The following is a 20,700-nucleotide window of genomic DNA, read 5'->3' on the forward strand; positions in this document are numbered from 1 at the left end:
TGAGAGAGAGTGAGTGAGTCAGTCCCAGGCTGTGTGTGCGTGTGTGTGTGAGTGAGTGTCCCAGGCTGTGTGTGTGTGAGTCAGTCCCAGGCTGTGTGAGTGTATCTCTGTCACAGTGAACCCCTCACATTCACTCCATCACCGTCACACTCACTCCATCACTGTCACCCTGAACCCCTCACATTCACTTCATCACCGTCACACTTACACCCTCACACTCACTCCATCACTGTCACCTTGACCCCCTCACACTCACCCCATCTCCGACCCCCTGACACCCTCACAATCACTCCATCACCGTCACCCTGACCCTCTCACATTCACTCCATCACCGTCACCCTGACCCCCACACCCACACTCCTTCACCGTTGTACTGTCCCACTCACACTCACTCCATCATACTGACACTGAACTCATAACACTCACTCCATCACCGTCACCCTGACCCTCATGCTCACTCCATCACCGTTATCCTGACCCCCACACACTCAGTCCATCACCGTCACCCTAACCCCCTCACACTCACTCCATCACCAACAAACAGACCCAATCAACTCACTCCATCACCATCATCCCGACACCCTCACACTCACTCCATCGCCTTCACCCTGACGCCTCAAACTAATTTCCTCACTGTCACCCTGAACCACTCACACTCACTCCATCACCATCACCCGAACCCTTTCACACTCACTCCATCACCATCACCCTGTTCCACTCACACTTACTCCATCACTGTCACTCTGACCCCCTCACACTCACTCCATTGCACTCACACTGACCGCCTCACACTCACTCCATCACCGTCACCCTAACCTCCTTACACTCACTCCATCACGGACAAACTGACCGACTCACACTCACTCCATCACCTTCACACTGAAACCCTCACAGTCACTCCATCAGTGTTGCCCTGACCCTCTCATACTCGGTCAGTGTCACCCTGACCCCTGACACCCACTCCATCATAGTCACACTGACTCCCTCACACTCACTCCATCACCGTTACCATGATCCACTCACACTCACTCCATCCTGTCATCCTGACCCCCTCACACTGACTCCATCCCCATCACCCTATTCACCTCACACTCACTCCATCAGCCTCACCCTGACACCCTCTCACTCACTCCATCACACTCACATTGACCGCCTCACGCTCACTCCATCACTGTTACCCTGACCTCTTCACGCTCACTCCATCACACTCACATTGACCGCCTCACGCTCACTCCATCACTGTTACCCTGACCTCTTCACGCTCACTCCATCACCGTCACCCTGTCACACTCACTCCATCACTGTCACCCTGACCCGCTCATACTCACTACATCACCATCATCCTGACCCCCTCCCACTGACACAATCACCATTACCCAGAGGCCCTCACACTCACTCCATCACCATGAGACTGATGATCTCACACTCATTCCATCACCGTCACCCTCAACCCCTCACACTCACTCCATCACTGTCACCCTGAACCCCTCTCACTCGCTCCATCATTGTCACCCTGACCCACTCACACTCGCTCCTTCACCCTTACCCTTGCCACCTCACACTCACTCTCTCACCCTCACCCTGGCCACCTTATACTCACTCTATCACTGTCACCCTGACCCCCTCGCACTCACTCCACCACAGTCACCATGATCCCCTCACACTCACTCCATCAGTCACACTGACAATCTCACGCTCACTCCCTCACCCTCAATCTGGCTCCCTCATACTCACTGTATCACCGTCACCCTGACCCTCTCAAACTTACTCCATCCCCCTCTCCCAGACCCCATCATACTCACTCCATCACCGTCACCTTGACCCCCCAGACTCACTCCATCACCCTCATTCTGACCACCTCATACTCACTCCATCACTGTCATCCTTATCCCCTCAAACTAACTCCATCACTGTCACTCTGACCCCCTCACACTCACTCCATCAGTGTCACTCTGAACCACTCACACTAACTCCATCACTGTCACCTTGGTCACCTCACACTCACTCCATCACTGCCATGCTGGCCCCCTCATACACGCTCAATCGCAGTTGCCCTGGACCCCTCACACTCAATCTATCACCATCACCCTGACCCTATCACACTCACTCTGACCGCTCAAACTGACTTCCGCCCTGTCACCCTGACCCCCTCACACTCACTCCATCACCGTCACCCCAACCCTCGAACACTCACTCACTCCATCACTGTCACCCTGACCCCCTCACTATCATTCCAACCTGGTTAATCTGAACCTCTCACACTCACTCCATCACCATAATCCTAACCCCCTCACACTCTCTCCATCACCGTCACCCTGACCCCCATCTCACACGCTCCATCACTGTCTCCTGGACGCCCTCACACTCGCTCCATCACCCTCACTCTGGCCACCTCATACTCACTCTATCTCTGATCATACTCCGTGAAATTTTCCCAGATTCTCAGTTGAGGATTTTTGCTGTTGGAAGTTACCTCAGAAACCCTGTTAATTCGTAATGTGTTGAGCGAATCGCAAAACAGAAAGCATTTAACATGGAACACAAACAAAACTGGCAAACCTAATGCATTTTCAGACACAACGAAGCATGAATGCTAAGTGTGAGACAATCCGAGGGCATGAGTTATAAAATAATCTCACAACTAACAACAGTGCAATTCCAAACTACTCTTTCAAACAGACTGCAGCCTTCGTGCAGCACCACTTCCCAGACAATGCTGAAAAGAGAGAAAGAAAGAACATAATAAGAACGGGCCATAAAAAGTGAACAGATGCAAAGTCACATGAAAAGGGTTCCATGACACCTCTCCGACTCGCACAGCTTCTGGGATGTGCCCGGCTACAATGTCAATTTCGCAGCAGATAATGACAGCCCATCAATCCAGACAAAAATCAATGGTAAGCTGAGTCTATCTTCTCAGACTCTTTTCAGCTACGAATGTATCTGTGAGTGCGTGACAATATATGTTCGCTTATGATTTGGTCAAATAACCATGAGCTGCTTGACATTACTGCAATTTCGATTCTTGCTTTGCTAAATGATTTCACCCATTGCTCGAAACAGGACGACTTTCACGTTTACACGGAACACGAAACACACCGGACCACAGGGGAAATGCACAAAGCTGAGCAGGCCGTGTTCCACATCATACCGTGCAGCATCGTTTCAGTCACTGTGTCTGTTTTGCAGAATAAGGGTCCCAAAGAATGTTCTCTACCCTAAAACCGGAGGTCGCATTCCAATCCGAGAGCGACAGATCACAATGTGAGGATGCTCTGACCTCGGAGCCAGTTCGAGATGACACTTTCCTTGCCTTTTACCTAAACCGTGCAATTTGATGCAGAGATGTTCACACCTGGACATGAGCCACATGGATAGCAACTGAGTTGGAAACCTGTGCGGGAACCGACGAGAAGCGACTCAATAAATTTTGCTAAATTCCATGCTGCTTATTAGAAATGCAGTTTCTGTTCACCTGAATCTAAAAGGCAGTTTCTGAACATAGTAACAGAAATCAAAAGGTAATTACCTCACCCCACCCCCACTCCGGAAGAGGTGCTAATTGCACTTGAGTGCTTTTTGTTTTCGATGTGAAGAGCTCTCACGCCTGAGTCACCCTCACGTCTCTGGTTGCTGAGTGAATCACAAAGAAGGAGTTTCACCAGAGCTGCAACTGCCTCAATTCCCCACTCGCCCTCCCCGTTTACATTTTGCTGCTCGTCAGTGATTTCAAGAAAACCAAATGGATGCGATGTCATTCGGTAGCCTCTCTGTCGATTCCTCCGTTTCAGTTCCAACATGGCTAAGATTTCGGGGCGCACCTTAATGCTAGCGACGCTATGAAAGCACAAGTCCAAAGGTTCCTCTGAGAGTGTAATTTCTTTCATTGCTGTTGCTGATTGAATGAGCCACTAATGTGCGAACTGCGCCAAAACATGATTCAGGACCTCTGGTGCCAATTCTCGCACGTTGCACAACGACAGCCAGCTGCAAAATGAGGCCTTTCAGAGACGACTTGGGGTACATTTGACAGACAGACAAGTTCAGGAATTCGTGGTGCGCTGTGACACCAGCGCATCAGCTTCTTCCCTGTCTTTGAACCGAGCCGCCTGCGCAAGGAATGCAAATGCAGTTCCGCTTTTCTTGGAAGGATCAGAATGCGGTAACTACACTCTCAAACACTCTCAATGGCATATGATCAGAACTAGGTTGGAGAAAAACTTTTTAATGCTTTGCACAGTAATTAAATGGAATTGCATTACATTTCACTACGAGAACAGATTTGTTCAAGCAAATTCGAAGACAGGTTTGCAGATGGGAAAGCAAGCAAGAAAGCTCCGTTCTTGTCCATGTAAAAGGCTGCAGTTGAAGAACAAAGCAGTTTTGAACCGGAGACTTTTTGCGTGTTAGGCGAATGTGATGACCACTACACTAGAGAAACAAGCCTGTAGCGCTGCCCCTGCGGCTCACTGACTTTCCGCAATGAAAGTTGAAGCGATTCTACATTTCACCTTCCTGTTTTCAATAGCTCGTTGTTGTCCAGCGTAATTGACACCTTGAAAACGTAAAAGAAATGACACGTGAAATTGATGACAAAATATAGACAAGGATGTCGTCAATATTTTGACCGTAGGGCGGGGTGGAATAGGCTGGGACGTACCCAGGATTTCGTACCCAATTTGTTTAATCCTCAACTTGCCTGGAATGTGAAGCAGCTTGAGCCCGCGATTTACCATGTGGGAGGCGACCATAATCATGACAAGATGGAGACTGACCCCTGTCTCCACAAAGCAACTCCCGGTTCTGCATTTTATTTGAACACGACGCAGCCACAGAAATTTCAGTTGGGGGGACTCAGGCCTAAGCTTCTTTAATAACTGAGTTCTGAAGCAGGAGCCTCCGGCTCCTTGGCTCCCCATCATAGGGCTGATTCGGTTCGAGTAGTGAAATTTGCTGTGTCTGATCCGCAGGACATCCTGCAGGAATTTAAGACAGCGCCATCCTCCCTGTGACATGTACGTGCTGCATAACATTCTGTTGTGTCATGTGTCCCGGCTTTGCCAATATCACCGTTGTCTTACTCCCTACATCCTGTTGGTCGAACTGTGATTCCAGTCAGAATCACAAACGTGTAACAAAACACCTTAGCTGTGCTGGCTCTCTACAGAGATAAATGTTGATCTCTTTTCGTATCATTATCTTGCCTTCTGCGTGTAACTCTACACATTTTCACTTTCAACATGAACATTGAATTAGTTTTTCAACAACTCGATTGAAAATGCGGCATTGTCAATGTCAGACCCTAACCACTCCTTATTTGAAAACATTTCTTCTCATGTACATTTTTCTTCTTTTACTAATGTCTTTAAAACTCTGCCGAATCGTTCTCGATCCTTTCAGGCGTATGGAGCATTCCCTCTTCCTTATTCCCTTTCTCTAATCCAAGGAGACCTGTCCCAACTTTCCAAATGACATTTATTGTTGACATTCCTCGTACACCACACCATTCCCATCAACCTGTTCAGCGCTGTTTTCAATCATTTCACGTCCCCACTTCCTCATGTTTCACACCCAGAACTGTGCGAATATCCAGATGGTGGATTTACTCAGTGTGGGACTCTGTGGATGAACATCCTCTAACACTTGTTTCAGTTTCACCACATGTGGTACTGTGCCATACCCACTATAATGACTCTTCTGACCCCAAAACTCAAAGGAATTTCAAAGGGTGCAACTTAATGATTTACATCCTTTTATCAAAGAGTTGATAGGACGACCGAGCAAACGTGAAATCAAACAACCAAGGCTCGATGGCGACTTGAAGTCAGACATTCTCCCATGCCAATATTAACACAAGCTGCTAAGTGAAGATTATGCCCTAGACACTCTTACATTGCCAATACCAAACCAGCTGAGATTCGGTCAGGTCCAACTACATCACAATTTGTTCTCAGATTTCTAAGCATCAAAGTGTTTTAAGAATATCGCCTTTTATTCCATCTCCTTGTTCACGGGACAGTGCTGTTTAGCCCTTCCGTTTCCATTAAGTTGTCTCCATTGGCTCAGTATTCAGCTATTTCCCTCCACCGGCAAGCTCTGTGAGGGGAGGCAAGCGCGGACACACTCAAAACCTCGCTGTCATCGGCACAGCCAGTTCCCTCAAATGCTGGGAATCAGCAAGTTTGATTGGGAGCTTCCTGCAAATATCATTTATCTGAGAAGCGATAAAGATATTGAGCTGATGGGTCAGACACACGTCTACTCCGGACTCTCTACCCTCAGGTAAAGTCATGTGAGGGGATTTTTGTGCAGCCTGTTTGCTGTTCAGAATCCATCTTCACACAGCAATCCTGCAGAAAGGCTTTTGTAATACTAACATCAGCTTCTTTGCTGCAATCGGGCAGCAGTTCACATCTGAGCCCCAACTTTCCCAGATAAAGACAATCCGAGTGAAAGTCTCACTCACTGAGAGCCATCCCCATGCCCCTGAGCTGTGGGGCTGCAGGCAGGTTAACGCAGAAGATAGGGTGAACAATGAGACTTTGTTTCACCATCAGCCACTCTGTCCCAGAGACAGGAAGAGGGACAGCATCAATGTGTGGCGTCATTCACGCGCCGACAGAAGCTGTTCAGCCCATCGAGTCCATAGCGACTCTCTGACGCTTGTATATCCCTGTGGTTATTCATAGTTGGTGATGTATGTCCTAATAATGTGGAGCTATCCCTGTATCGCAATTCTGTCTCCAACAAATTGATCCAATTGTAATACACAGCTTTTCATTTCACAGGGAGAACACCGCTGTGTGATACGGCGTGGGGAATAACTGCAGGGCGGAATGCGCATAGAGCACTCTACAACTGATGTGTCTCACCTTCACCAGTTTATTCTTAGCTCTGGCAAGAGATTTTGCGAATCAGATCAGAGCACACCGACAGAGAACAGGTAAAGAGCTTTCAGAACTTCACAAGTGTGTTTCCTCATTTGTGTAAACTTCCCGCGTGTATCAGTATGAAATATTCATTTCAGATAACATTGAATGAAAGGAAGCAGAAAGTGAAACAACATTTAATGCGTAGAATGGAGATGTATTATAGAGAAACACTGGAGGGGGCAGTACACACACTGAAACATGGAATTGTCAACGAGTAGAGGATGTTTTCAATCCATTAATTTCATGGTTTTGAGTCCAATACGCTCCTGCTGGGCCGCTCTGTTCGCGCTGACCATAGCAGTTTCACACAGTGTTCAGCATTTCGTCTGGCTTGTCGCATGTACCTCAGAGGATGATTTCTAAAGGTCTTCACTATTATTGTGTGACACTCTGTGGCGCAGATGTGTCCCGGCTGTGTCAATATAACCTGTGAGTATCTTGCCACATTCTGTTGGTTTAACTGTGATTTCACTCAGAATCACAAAATATCTCACAGTGCAAAGTAAGGCTATACAGACATTAAGGAAATGTCTATGTTGGTCGATGGATTGACTTTATTTGACTGATTGATTGTCACGTGAACCTGAGTACAGTTAAAACTTTTGTTTGCGATTGCTTAAGGCAGATCATACGAATCAAGGACACGCAGATCATAGTATGAGTAAAACAAAATTTTGGACAGATTACGGCTTTCAGGTTACTCCGCACAGGACGTGCACTCGGCAAAATCCACATTAACAGGATCAGCATCATTTGAAGTTGAGGAGTCCATTTCTCAGTCTAGTAACGACCTCCAAGAAGTTGCTTTTGTGTATCTTTAAGCTTCAGAACCTTGATCTGGACTCGATCTCATCAAAATTATACATTCTGAGTCAAAAATAGAAACAAATGCAAAGCTCCAGTGCTCAAGTGTGACTTCTCACATGTACATCACCCACCCGAGGCGATATCACACCCAAGACCAACAAGTCAGAACTGCAACAGAAGCATGATCCATAAATCAGGTGAGTTTCCTTGTTTAAAAAGAGGGTTTTTCTGTTGTTTCGGAGTGAAGGTCACACTGAGTTTTAATAACAGCTCCTTTCCATTCTGACTTCCGGTTCCCCAGAGGCTGTGCTAGCCACTTCTTTTGCGAGCGGGCTCCCATTATTGGCAGCTGGACGAACCCATCTTCAATTGGGAATTAGTGTTGTGGGAGAGAAACAAGAACGCGCTTTTCAGCCCACTATCAAACACGGGGCTGTGGAGCGCGGGAGGGCATTAGAGGTAGTAGGAGTTATGGAAAATCTGGAAAGCTGTGGAAAAGAGAGATCGCGCATGCAGAGGACCACAGGGCGGCACGGTGGCACAGTGGTTAGCACTGCTGCCTCACAGCGCCAGAGATCCGGGTTCAATTCCCGCCTCAGGCGACTGACTGTGTGGAGTTTGCACATTCTCCCCGTGTCTGCGTGGGTTTCCTCCGGGTGCTCCCGTTTCCTCCCACACTCCAAAGATGTGCAGGGCAGGTGAACTGGCTATGCTAAATTGTCCGTAGCGTTAGGTAAGGGGTAGATGTAGGGGTATGGGTGGGTTACGCTTCGGCGGGGCGGTGTGGACTTGTTGGGCCGAAGGGCCTGTTTCCACACTGTAAGTAATCTAATCTAGGACCAAATATTCTTTTGGGAACCCTGTGCAAATAATGCCACCTGGGACTGATATAAATGTGCAGAACTGCAGGGAAAGAGAGAATCTCTCCCAGTCATTTGTGTCTGTGTCCTTCTCGAAGTCACAGCGAGGGGTCTGCTGTCTGAATCAACATGGGATGTTAGTGCAGTGAGTCCTGTCACTCAGGCACATTGCACCTGGTGTGTATAAGCTTTATCACATTACCCCCAGCTCAGAGAGTATATTTCACAGCTCATATCATCCCAGAGTGACAGGTAACAGAAGAAAGCGATTCAGACCATCGTCTTACCACCTGCTGGGGAGAAAATGGATGTGGGAGAGTAAACAGTCACGACCAGTGCATGTTCGCAGCATTTACAATCTTGGTCTGTGTGACAACAAATGCAGGAACCAGGAACTGTTTATCTTGCTTCTTAAATCAGGCGTGAAAATTTGCAGAGCATAGATACATCTACCCGCTGTTAGTGAAATGATGAACAGCAGACTACAGTTCACAGAGTATGGTCTGACCTCTGGGTTATGGGCTCAGCACGCTCCAACTGTGACCCTCTGCTCACAGGAATTGAACACAAATAAATGACTCACTGACGAACCCTGTTGAAACGGATTCTGTGAGGAATTAAAAGCGATGGAATGAAAAGCCCCTTGAGAGCGGTATGTAACAATATCTGTGAAGGGATAGTTTTCCAGACTGGAGGATAGTGCGCAGTGCTGCTTCCATGGGTCAATAACAGGATAGATAGATTTAATCAGCGTCGAATGTTATTGTGGAGAGCCCTGTCGCTTAGACACACTGCACCTTTTGTACAATGGTGCAAAACCACGGATCTTTTGTGTAGACGGGACAACTTCAAAATCGTTAATGAGGCAAATGCACAAATGAGTGAAACAACAAAGAAACAGCAGAAACTGGTGTGACGTGACGGGGTAAACCCCTCTGCTAATGTAAACCGACAAAACAGAAAGGATTCACCCCGTACTGTATTCTGTTAAAATTCAACAGGCATAGAACTATCCCAAACATCACTACTTAAAGTTAAAATTAACAATTTTATTATAATTTTTAACATTTGACAGAGAATAATCAACTTACAACTACTTACAACTCCTTTCTCTAAACTTTCTGCTCTACAACTTTCCCTCACCCCGACCCCATTAACATAAAAAAAATCAAATTTAAAAACCAGCTAGTTGTATCTTCCACTGTAGATATTTTTCTCCAGGTCGGTGTTAATGCTATTTTTCTATTGCAATCTATTTCTCCAGATAGGCACCTCTTGGAGATTTTACAAACATCCTACATCTGTTGGTCTTTCATCTGCTCTCTTTGCTGCTGATTGCAGCTCTGGGTAACTGTTCAAAATATCTGATATTTGTCCCACAAAACGTTAGATCGTTTCATTGGTTTTAACATTGTAAAAATACCAAATTCAAACTTGATTGGGACATAATTGAAACTGATTGGCCGAATTCGAAGTTGTTTTTGTATCCATGTAACACAGTTCTTAGTTGTTTCGGCCAAATGTTATGTTGTTACCTTGTTCTGGACTCCTTGTGCTAGCCAGACATTTCAGCACCATCAAAAATACATTACACCCACAACTTCGTAAGACTGGCATTTGCCAAGACAGTATATTTCGCTCAACATCGCTCTCTGTCAATCTCATGTGCCTGAGATTTGAACAACCTCTGGTCTATGTTAATCAAAACTGCCCTATTCTCATAACCTCAGATTGAATACGCCCCATTATGCATGTCTTACAATATTAATTGATGACTTACTGTGATACTTGAGCACACATTGAGAAGAAATAAAAATGAGAACAGTCACCCATGTGACTGCGATTTGACCCAATGTTGCTGCAGCCAACCGATTCAGCTGTAAGTGAAATAGCCCTCATCTTTCCTGTACCAGTAATGAGATGGCATAGCATCGTGGTAAGTTTCCATGAGTTGAATTAGACCCAGCATAATTTCTCAGGACGACATTTACTGGGATATAAAGACATGATGAAATACATGGGGTTGGGGGTTGGAATATGATGAGGAAGGATATGGTCAGAGTTCTCTTGATACAAACTCGTTAGAGACGACGGAAATGAGATTTCCTGGGAGAAAAGAAAAGAAGGAACGAAAAGAAAATAAGGGATATAATGAGATGGTGGAATAGATGAAGATCACGCGACACAAATCAGCAATGACTGAGTTGTGTCCTAATGGAGGTTTTCCAGCAGATGTGAGGTTGGTAAGGGTAAGTAAGAGGGAAATTATCTCGTTCAGGTTAGTATATAACTAGAGGTTAGAGCTTCAAAACGAGCAAGGAACGACAAAGAAGTTTGCAGCAGGTATATTTTACTCTGAGGTTTTGAAATCGGAGATGAATTTTCAGAAAAAAAAGCAGTTTAGAAGATGATTCCAGCATATTTGAAAGACCATGTGCAGACACACAAGGAGCGAATTTAACACGGACAGGGATTCTGGGCTGCCTGGATGGGGAGATAAAGGTGACACACTCACGAATTGTTCAGCGTTCATCAGAAAGGAATTGCATAACATCTGCAACTGAACATGTGAAGTGGAAGAAGAGCTGATAGTGTTGAAAAGTGTAGCAGCTGGTTCGACGTGAACTACTACAAATTGTTAATGTACTGAGCTGTTTGTTTTAGCTTTGCATTAAATAGAAGCCAGTTAGCTCAGTCCGCTGGCTAACTGGTTTATTGTACAGAGTGAGACTAACAATGTGGGATTAATTGCTGCACTGTCTCAGTTGCTATAAGGATCATCATCTGCACTGCTCACGTGATCTGTAATGCAATTGTGACTCTAGTGAGTAGAAATGGACCTGTCGATGTCAAGCATCATTACCTTTGCCATCTGTTGCCTTGAACATTTGTTCACAATGACAAGGAACAGGACTGAGTCCATTTAATACTCACTGACCTCCTCCCGAAAAATCCAGCGACAAGATTCGTCTTTATTCCTGCTGGAATACTCTGTTCTGCACAGCAGCAAAACTACTTGTCATAACTTTACCAGATATAAATCTAATTTCTTTCGAACGGTTAATTGAGCTGTGTGAGTTTGCAGCAAGCAGGATGATATGAAACGAGTTTAACAGCCTATTCAAGAATGTGTCTATTCAGTGCAGTGTCAGAGATTTGAAAAAGGTCATCAAGCCATAATATCACCTCTGTTTCTCGATCCACAGATGGATAGTTACCTGGGGAATATGTGCAGTTTTACATTTAATAATTGATACCTTTCCCAAAGACAGAACAATCCCACAAATCAGAAACTGGAGTTTTAGAATAGATGCAGCTTTATTAGACATTATTCTTCAACTACGCTTCAGTCTGATGCTCCAATAATTCCTGATCAACGTCATTAAAACCAGCTTCAGATAAAGATTGAAATTACAACAGCGGCATTTTTACACGCTCTTAAGTACCAAGCGCTAAGTTGCTCCACTGGAGCCACCGGCAGCAAGCCTATAACCTGCACTACTGGTCCGTCTGGGACCTTCCACCCACCTGCTCTACTTTTGCTGTGGTTCTGAAATTAAAGCTAAGGCAGAGGAGGAGGAACTGATATAGACCTGTGACTATTCGAGCATCAGCCCATCCACATTAACCTGTCGCCCATAGGGAAAAAGACGCTGAATAAACCGAAAATATCTGTGCACCTTTTGGAGGGAAATGTGTTTAGAGACAGTGAGCTTATGCAATGGGATTTGTGAATGAGCAGCCGATTCTTGGCTGATCATGTTTCAAATGATACGATTCCCTCAAAACTCACCAGCAAGAAGGTGAGCAGTCTTCTCTGGTCAGTAGCGGGGATGAGAACTGATGGGAACTGATGATGAGTCAGCAGAACGATCATTCATTCAGCTGAAATCTGAACTACACTCCGATTCTGGTGGGACTCAACCCACAAACTTTGAATCGCAATCTTAACAATGCAGTAGATGACGAACACATCTTTCATTGTGCTGCAGAGCTGTGCTAACCTCGATTTATACTGCACCCAAAGTTACAGTGTTCAAGTCTTTCATCAAACTTCTGTTTATCCTCGCTCCACTTTCGAGTACCTCTTGCTTATCCGTGCATGCTCTAGCTCCTCAAGTGTTCGGCTAAATACTCCTGAAGTGTTTTGATGACTCTCAGCTTTACCACATGTTCAAACCATGAGTTCCAAACAAACAACACTCTCAGGGTGTAAACATTCTTCCTAAATTTTCTCTGAACATTCTCTCTCTAGCTTTTCTTCTATATCCCTGGTTATTAACCCTTTCCATCAGAAGTTCATTAATGTCACACATATCTATTCCCTTTCCGTGCACATTAGTCAATTTCTCTCTCAGCTTTCTCCGCCCTCAGATAAAGATCCCCAGTCCAGTTCATCTATCTTTGTAGTGGCGAGAGTATAGTGCTTTAAAAGCACAGCAGATCAGGCAGCACCCGAGGAGCAGGAGAATCGGTGTGTCGGGCATAAGCCCTTCATCAGGAATGAAACTTTTGAGTCGGGGTTGAGGGAGGGGAATGGGGTTGGTGGTCAGGTAACTGGGAAAGTGATAGGTGGATGAAGGTGAGGGAGATGGTGGTAGTTCAGAGGGGGGATTGATGGCCGGGTACAGAGAGCAGTGCCTAGTTGGAGGCTTTGCACTGGAATAATGTGGGGGGAGGTGAAATGAGGAAGTTATTAAAATACACATTTTTCCCGTGTAGTTGCAGGGTCATAAGGTGGAATATGAGACTTTCCTCCTCCAGGCATCGGCTGGTAATGGAATGGCGGTGGCTTGTGCCCGAAGCATCGATTCTCTTCTCCTCAGATGCTGTCTAAGGTGCTGTGCTTTTCCAGCTCGACACTCTTGAGTCTGAGCTCCAGCATCTGCAGCCCTCACTTTCGCTTATCTTCGCAGGGGGAATGGTCGAGCTCAGGCACCACGTTGGTAAATCTCCTCTGACCCCCCTCCAGTGCAAACACACGCTTCCTGAAGGCTGGCGATCAGAACAGAATAAAGTTATCAAAAGAAAAGCAGAAATAACGGAACAAAATTAGCTGGTCTCGTGCATCTGAGGAGAGATTTTCGAGCCAAACGATCCGATTTTGGAACGAATGGTATGTGCAGGTGGGGCAGGAATGTGAAAGAAGGTGGACAGGGTGTAAAATGATTGAACTGGATACTGGGTATTGAAGATTGCACGGTGTCTCAGCAGGAAATGACGTGCCGCTCTTCCAAATCGCGCTGTGCTATGCGGGAGATCTGCAGCAGACCAAACTGAAATGGAAGCATGGGAACACAGTGGGATGTTGCAGTGACAGGGACCTGGAAGCTCACGGTCTTATTTTGCTTGCAGACAGAACGAAGGTGCACACACGTTTGTCACCCACTCTGTTTTTCTCTCCCCAGTCTAGACGAGATCGCATTGTGACCAGAAAATACAGTTTGCTAAATTGAGTGATGGGCAGAAAAATCACTGAACTTTACACAGTGAAGAGAGACATCATAAAGGATCAGCATTACACCTACTTGGATTTCAGTTGAATGGTGCCACATGGGGAAGTGCAGGAGGTCAAGGAGGATTGGACGATGGCGTACAGAGAGAAAGTTTCGTGCAGAGTGCAAGTATTCAGTGATAGGGGCTAGTGGAGAAAGGGCAGAATGTATATCTTTCTGCGCTACCCGCTATAAATAAACAGCTCACGACGGAGCAAAAGTACTTAATGATTTTCATTCCAACACTGACACGAGGTACAGCTTGCAGAAGTCACGTGTTTGCACTATCAGTGTCACTCTGTCTCCACGAGAACAGCAGTACTCCCCCACGTTGATTCAGAGAGAACAGTTCTTCCTGTGACATGTCCCTTCGAGAATGGAAGGACAGGTGTTAATAACCCGTCCTTGGAATGGAGTATCTGTATTGCTCAATAACAATCATTTAACTATCCGAACTCCATTTAAAATAACTTGACCCATAGTCTTGTATGTCTTGGCATCACAAATTCAAATCTGAATATTTCGGAAAGTTATGAGGATTTTTGCCTCCTCGATCCTTGGATACAGTGTATTCCACATTTCAACCACCCACTGTTTGAAAACGGCTTTCCACGCATTCATTGTAATCTTTCCACCTCTGACCTTAAATCGATGGCCAACCGTTATCGAAGTCTCCATCAAAGTATAACATGTACTTCAATCTATTCTATCCATATGCCTCAGTACTTTTTACATCTTAATCATGCCCCCTTCAATCTCCTCTGGTCTAAGAAAAACAACTCTAGTTTGTCCAATCTCACTTCTTCAGTCCAGACAATAATTTATCAAATCTCCAGTGCTATCACATCCCTGCTATAATGTAAATTGCATAACTGCACACATTGGTCTCGCTTGAGCCGAATGAACAAATAAAATAAATGATGCGCAATTCGACAAAAAAATTGTGTTCATTTTGAATAAAGTTTCTTTTCCTCAATGTTGCCCTGTGCCCTTTTCCTGAGCCTGATGTTTCAATAATCGCTGGTCCATTTCAGTAAAAGCTGCGACATGAGGATTGATCTCACAACCGCGGTATCCAAATGGATCAACTGGTTTGAAGGTCCCGATAGTGAGACTTGGGCATGGTCACGCAGCAACACCAACTGAACGGGGTCAATGTGAAAGTGATTGTAAGGGAAATGGGAGGGAGAACTAAAAGGAGGTATGTGTGTGCAGGAGGGAGGGAAGACTCCGAGAAGGGGTGAGTCTGAATCCTGATATATGACTCGCAGAGATGTATGTGAGAGAGTGGGGTTTGGTGGCAAAGTAATCATAATCTCTGAGAATGTTTTCATGTAAAATCAACCAATTTCTTTCTGTGTTTCCTCTGCATGAGTCATAAGGAATAAAATGCAGTGACTCGGATTCGTACGAGCTTACTGCGGCCGTAATGCAGAATATTTTATCATTGAAACCATTACTGAGTTATGCAGAGACACGCGTTTAAAAACAACAATAATTACAGTGACAGAAGATATATTAAGAAGAGGAGCAGATGCAAAACAGGAATATTAGGCGAGGGATAGCAGACATGTGGGAATTCAGAATTGGCTGAATTTTAAATTGGTTATCCTCAGACTCTGTGGTGGTTCCATCGGACTGCATGTTGAAGACTGAGTTTGATGGATTTCGAGAAACAGAAAGTTTCAGGGGATAGTGCGAGATATTGGTGCAATGTATGTTTCAATAACAATGAGTTTTAAAACTTTTGCTTCATTAACTTACCCACACAAGGAGGTACCCATTGCTGCAGTCAGTAACATAAACCCTGTTCCGAGTTTCAGAATCAGGCAAACTTTGTGTCTCAGCCGCTAATATCAAACCGGAGGTGGGGGCGGAAATGAGCACGTGAAGCTATTCTGTGGCACCAGTGACATGATTGGTAAAGGTGCGGTCATTGAGTCATAGAGATGTACAGCATGGAAACAGACTCTTTGGTCTAACCCGTCCATGCCGAACAAATATCCCAACCCAATCTAGTCCCACCTGCCAGCACCCTGCCGATATCCCAACAAATCCTTCCTATTCCTATACTGATCCAAATGCCTTTCAAATGTTGCAAGTGTACCAGCCTCCACCACTTCCTCTAGCAGCTTATTCCATACACGCACCAGCCTCTGAATGAAAAAGTTACCTCTTAGGTCTCTTTTATATCTTTCTCTTCGCAACCTAAATCTATGCCCTCTAGTTCTGGACTCCCTGCCACCAGTGAAACACATTGTCTATTTATTCAAGCGTGTGAAATGCTGAGAATGGGAGTGCTTCTGGTCAAAGGTGAGGTGGAAGGGCATCTTGGTCTCAATTTATTATATTATTAAGATTCAGCAGCAGCATTAACTAGCATTGAGGATTGGCTCAGAGGAAGCTTGCTGGAGCCTTAAGTGAGAGGCCGATGTATTGAAAGCATTCTAATAGATTTTCCTTAACAAAGTGGTATTTTGTCACTTTGACAGTAAGAACTGATTTTGCTCACATCGTCTTCACATCAGTCTCTTGCTCCAGTAAACACTCCAATCCTTTGTACATTGCTTCCATTCTAACACAGGAACGCGTAGTATTCTCTCTCCATCTGGGATATTCTAAATTGACAATGTCATTCTTTGAATGGAGAAATGCAGCAGGGAGATGTTCGTGCAGAGGTGATATATTGGGCTGCTGCTGTTATTTAAATTATTTAAATTCGATGAATAAAATCTGGAAAATGAACCCAATCTCAGGAACAGAGACAATGACTTTAATATGCTGAAAACTCATTCATTCATGTTCCTTCGAAAGGGAAATCTGCCGACAATAACGAGTCCTGTCAACGTGTGACTCCAGACCCACAGCAATGTGGTTCACCCATAAAATATCCTCTGACTCAGTTCAAGGCGAATTAAGAATGAAGAACTAATGGTCTTCAGACCAATTAAAACACCTTTTCGTGGGAGAATAAGGAAGCATAAAAATATATGGACAACTGGGGACATGGGAATCGTGTCTGTGTGGACTAGAATTCAACTGTTTATCAAACTAAATAGACAAAAGGATACTCGCAACGCCAAGATGTCAGGGCCATGGAGTGACTGCAGGAAGGGATTCAATTACCCGCTGAGGTGTAAACTCACTTGCTTAGTCACAATGCGCACAGGTCACTCACCACACCCATATGTGAGAAGTGATCACTCCAGAGAACAACTGACAGAGTGAACAGTAAGTTGACAAATAACAGCAGGAGGTCGATTCTGCTGTTATCGCAGCTGTTAACCCCAATCAGCAATGAACCATGTGTGTATGCGTGTTTCCAGTGGAGTTCCACTGTTTTTTGATGTCGACCAATGATTTAGACTTAGTTGTAGGAGCTATGATTCAGAGATTTGCTGATGATTCAACAATTTGTCGTGTAGTTGACCATGACGAAGAATATCAGAGACTGCAGGGATGTAACGATAAGATGGAAAGGAAAAATGGTGCATTGTTTGAATTCAGACCAAGGACTGTTAATTGGGGAGAAGAAACAATAGCAATGAGTATTCTGTGTGCTGTAGACTAACAAAGAGATCTTGGAGTGGACATTCATGATCGCTGAAGATCAATGGACAGGGGAATCAGTTGGACGGACGTGCGTACTGTCGATGCTGGAGATCAGAGTCAAGATTAGAGTGGTGCTGAAGAAGCACAGCAGGTCAGGCAGCAGCCGAGTTGCAGAAAAAAATGACGTTTTGGGCAAAAAGCTTTCATCAGGAATAAGGCTTGGAGCCTTGAGTTTGGGGAGATAAATGGGAGGGGGTGTGGTTTGGGAGAATTTAGCTGAGACAGCAATAGGTGTATGGAGGTGGGGATAAGAGTGTTAGTTCGGAGAAGAGGTTGGAGTGGATAGGTGGGAAGGAAGATAGACAGGTGGGACAGGTCAGTAGGACGGTCCCAACCTGGAATTTTGGAACTAGGATAAGGTGGGAGGTGAGGGGAAATGAGGAAACTGGTGAAATCCACATTGATGCCATGGGATTAAGTGTCATGAGGCAGAAGATGAGACCTTCTTCCTCTGGGCGTCGGGTGGTGGGGAATGGCGGTGGAGGAGGCCCAAGACCTGCATGTCCTCGGGACGGTGTTGGGGGGAATTGAAGTGTTCGGTCACTGGGCGTTGGGGTTGATTGTTGCCAGTGTCCTGGAGATGTTCTCTGAAGCGGTCTGCGGGAAGGTGTCCGGTGGCCCCACTGTAGAGCAAACTGCATTCGGAGCAACGGATACAATAAATGGCAAGTGTGGAAGTGCAGGTGAATCTTTGATTGATGTTGAAGGCTTCTTTGGAGCAGTGGGTGGAGGTGGGGGTGTGTGGTCGCAGGTTTTACAATTCTTGTGGTGACAGAGGAAGGTGCTGGGAGGGGAGCATGGGTCATTGGAGGGTGTTGACTTGACTAGGTAGTCATGGAGGGAATGGTCTTTGCGGAGAGTGGATAGAGGCAGGGAGTGAAAAATATCCCTGGAGGTCAGTGTTACTGATATTGTTTAGAAACCCATGTCTCTCACAGTTATTTGGATTTCAACTCCTCCCACCGCACCTCCTGCATCAATGTTACCCTGTGTTCCCAACTCCTCCGCCTCTGCCACGTCTGCTCCAAGAGGACCTGTTCCACAACAGAACACAGCAGGTGGCCTTATTCTTTAAAGAACGGAACTTTCCATACCATGTGGTTTAAGATGCCCTCTAACGCATCTCATCCATGTCCTGCACGTCGATCCATGAAACCCTTATCTCCAAACACAACAAGGACAGATCAAGGACACGAGGAAGGTTCTCAACTTCCATCCCACCAATCTCCGCAAAAATCACATCATCAGCTGACATTTTCACTACCTCTAATTTGACCCGACAACCAGGGATATATTTCCCTTCCCAAACCCATTAAGTTTCCTCAAAGACCTTTTCCTCCGCGTCTACCTAGTCACGTCCATGCCGTCAAGTGACCCACCATTCCCTCCTAGCACCTTCCTCTGCCACCGAAGGAATTGCAAAACCTGAACCCACATCGTATCCCTCACTACTGTCCAAGGCTCAAGTGGAGCCTTCTACATCCATCAAAGGTTCACCTACACTTCCACAGATGTCATTTGTTGTATCTGCTGTTCCAGATGCGGTCACCTCTAAATTGGGTCGACCGGATATCTTCTGACAGAGCACTTCAGAGATCATCTCCAGGATACCTTCAAGAATCAACTCCACTGCCTTATGGCCAAACATTTCAACTTCGCCCCGCACTCTCCTGAAGATATGCAGGTCCTGATCCACCCCCATCGCCACTCCCTCACTACCCAATGCCTCATCTTCTTCCCCGGGACCCTTGAACCCCATGGCATCAATGTGGACTTCATCAGTTTCCTCATTCCCACTCCCTCATCTTACCCCAGTTCTAACCTTCCAGCTCAGCACCGTCCTCCTGACCTGTCCCACCTGTGTATTTTCATTCCCACCTTTCCATTCCACCTTCCTCTCTGACATATCACCGTCAACCCCCACCTCTATCCACCTACTGCACTCTCAGCGACCTACTCCCCAAACACACGACCTCCCATTTATCGCTCCACCCCATAGGCTGCCTGTATGATTCCTGATGAAGGGCTTTTGCCCGAAACGCTGATTTTTTCTCAGATGCTGACGGACTTGCTGTGCTTCTCCAGCACCACTTTCAACTTGAGGGGAATAAGTTGATTGAGCGGGATTTTGGATTTTTCTGTTGTTGACCACAGACTGTTGCGGCTAGTAGAACTTTAGCAAACACCAGTTAAGGGAATAGCTAAAGGTCTGAGCACAAATCTGGTCACTACATTAATCAACATTTATAAAGTTTTTAGATTAAAGATAAAGGGCTGCAGGATGCAACATTGACTATTAAAACGGATTCACCGCTCAATGAGTTTATAATTGATTCCTTTCAAAGTCAGGCTGCTATTGGCCTTGGAGGGGAACTTGCAAATGGTGGCGTTTCGTTGCATGTTCCAACCTTGTCCTGTTAGTCAGTTCAGCTGTTCAGATTTTAAGGTTCGGTCAAAAATTCTCGGATGACCTACTCCAGTGCCCCTGTAGTTGGTGCACTCTGCTGCTATTGTGCCTTAACGGTGAAGGGAATAAATATTCAGGTATTGAATCAGGTACAATCAAGTGACTGCATTGTCGTGGATGGTGTCCAGCTCCTTAAGTGTTGTTGAAGTCACACCCATCTCAGAAAATGGAGAGAGTTCTGTTCCACATCTCATTTGTACCTTGCAAACGATGTAGGATTCACGGAGCAATAAGTTGAGTTTGCAATCCAAAACTGTCTACCAACTGACATGTTTTTGTTGTGAAAGTGTTTATATCGCCGCTCTCAATCCGTTTTTCCCTGTATAAAATGGAGCTCTATCATCACATAATAACAATTATAAACATTCAATATCGTGGGATCTTGACAGGGTAGATACAGGCAGACGGTTTGCTCTCTGGTATGAGGAGAGCATCAGAGGACATGAACTCAGAATTAGATACTGCCTATTTAATTCAGAAATTAGGAGGAATTTCTTTGCTCAGGGCCCAGTGATTCTGTGGAACTC

This window comes from Chiloscyllium punctatum, chromosome 33 (genome assembly GCF_047496795.1).
Source record: "Chiloscyllium punctatum isolate Juve2018m chromosome 33, sChiPun1.3, whole genome shotgun sequence".
Taxonomy (NCBI): Eukaryota; Metazoa; Chordata; class Chondrichthyes; order Orectolobiformes; family Hemiscylliidae; genus Chiloscyllium; species Chiloscyllium punctatum.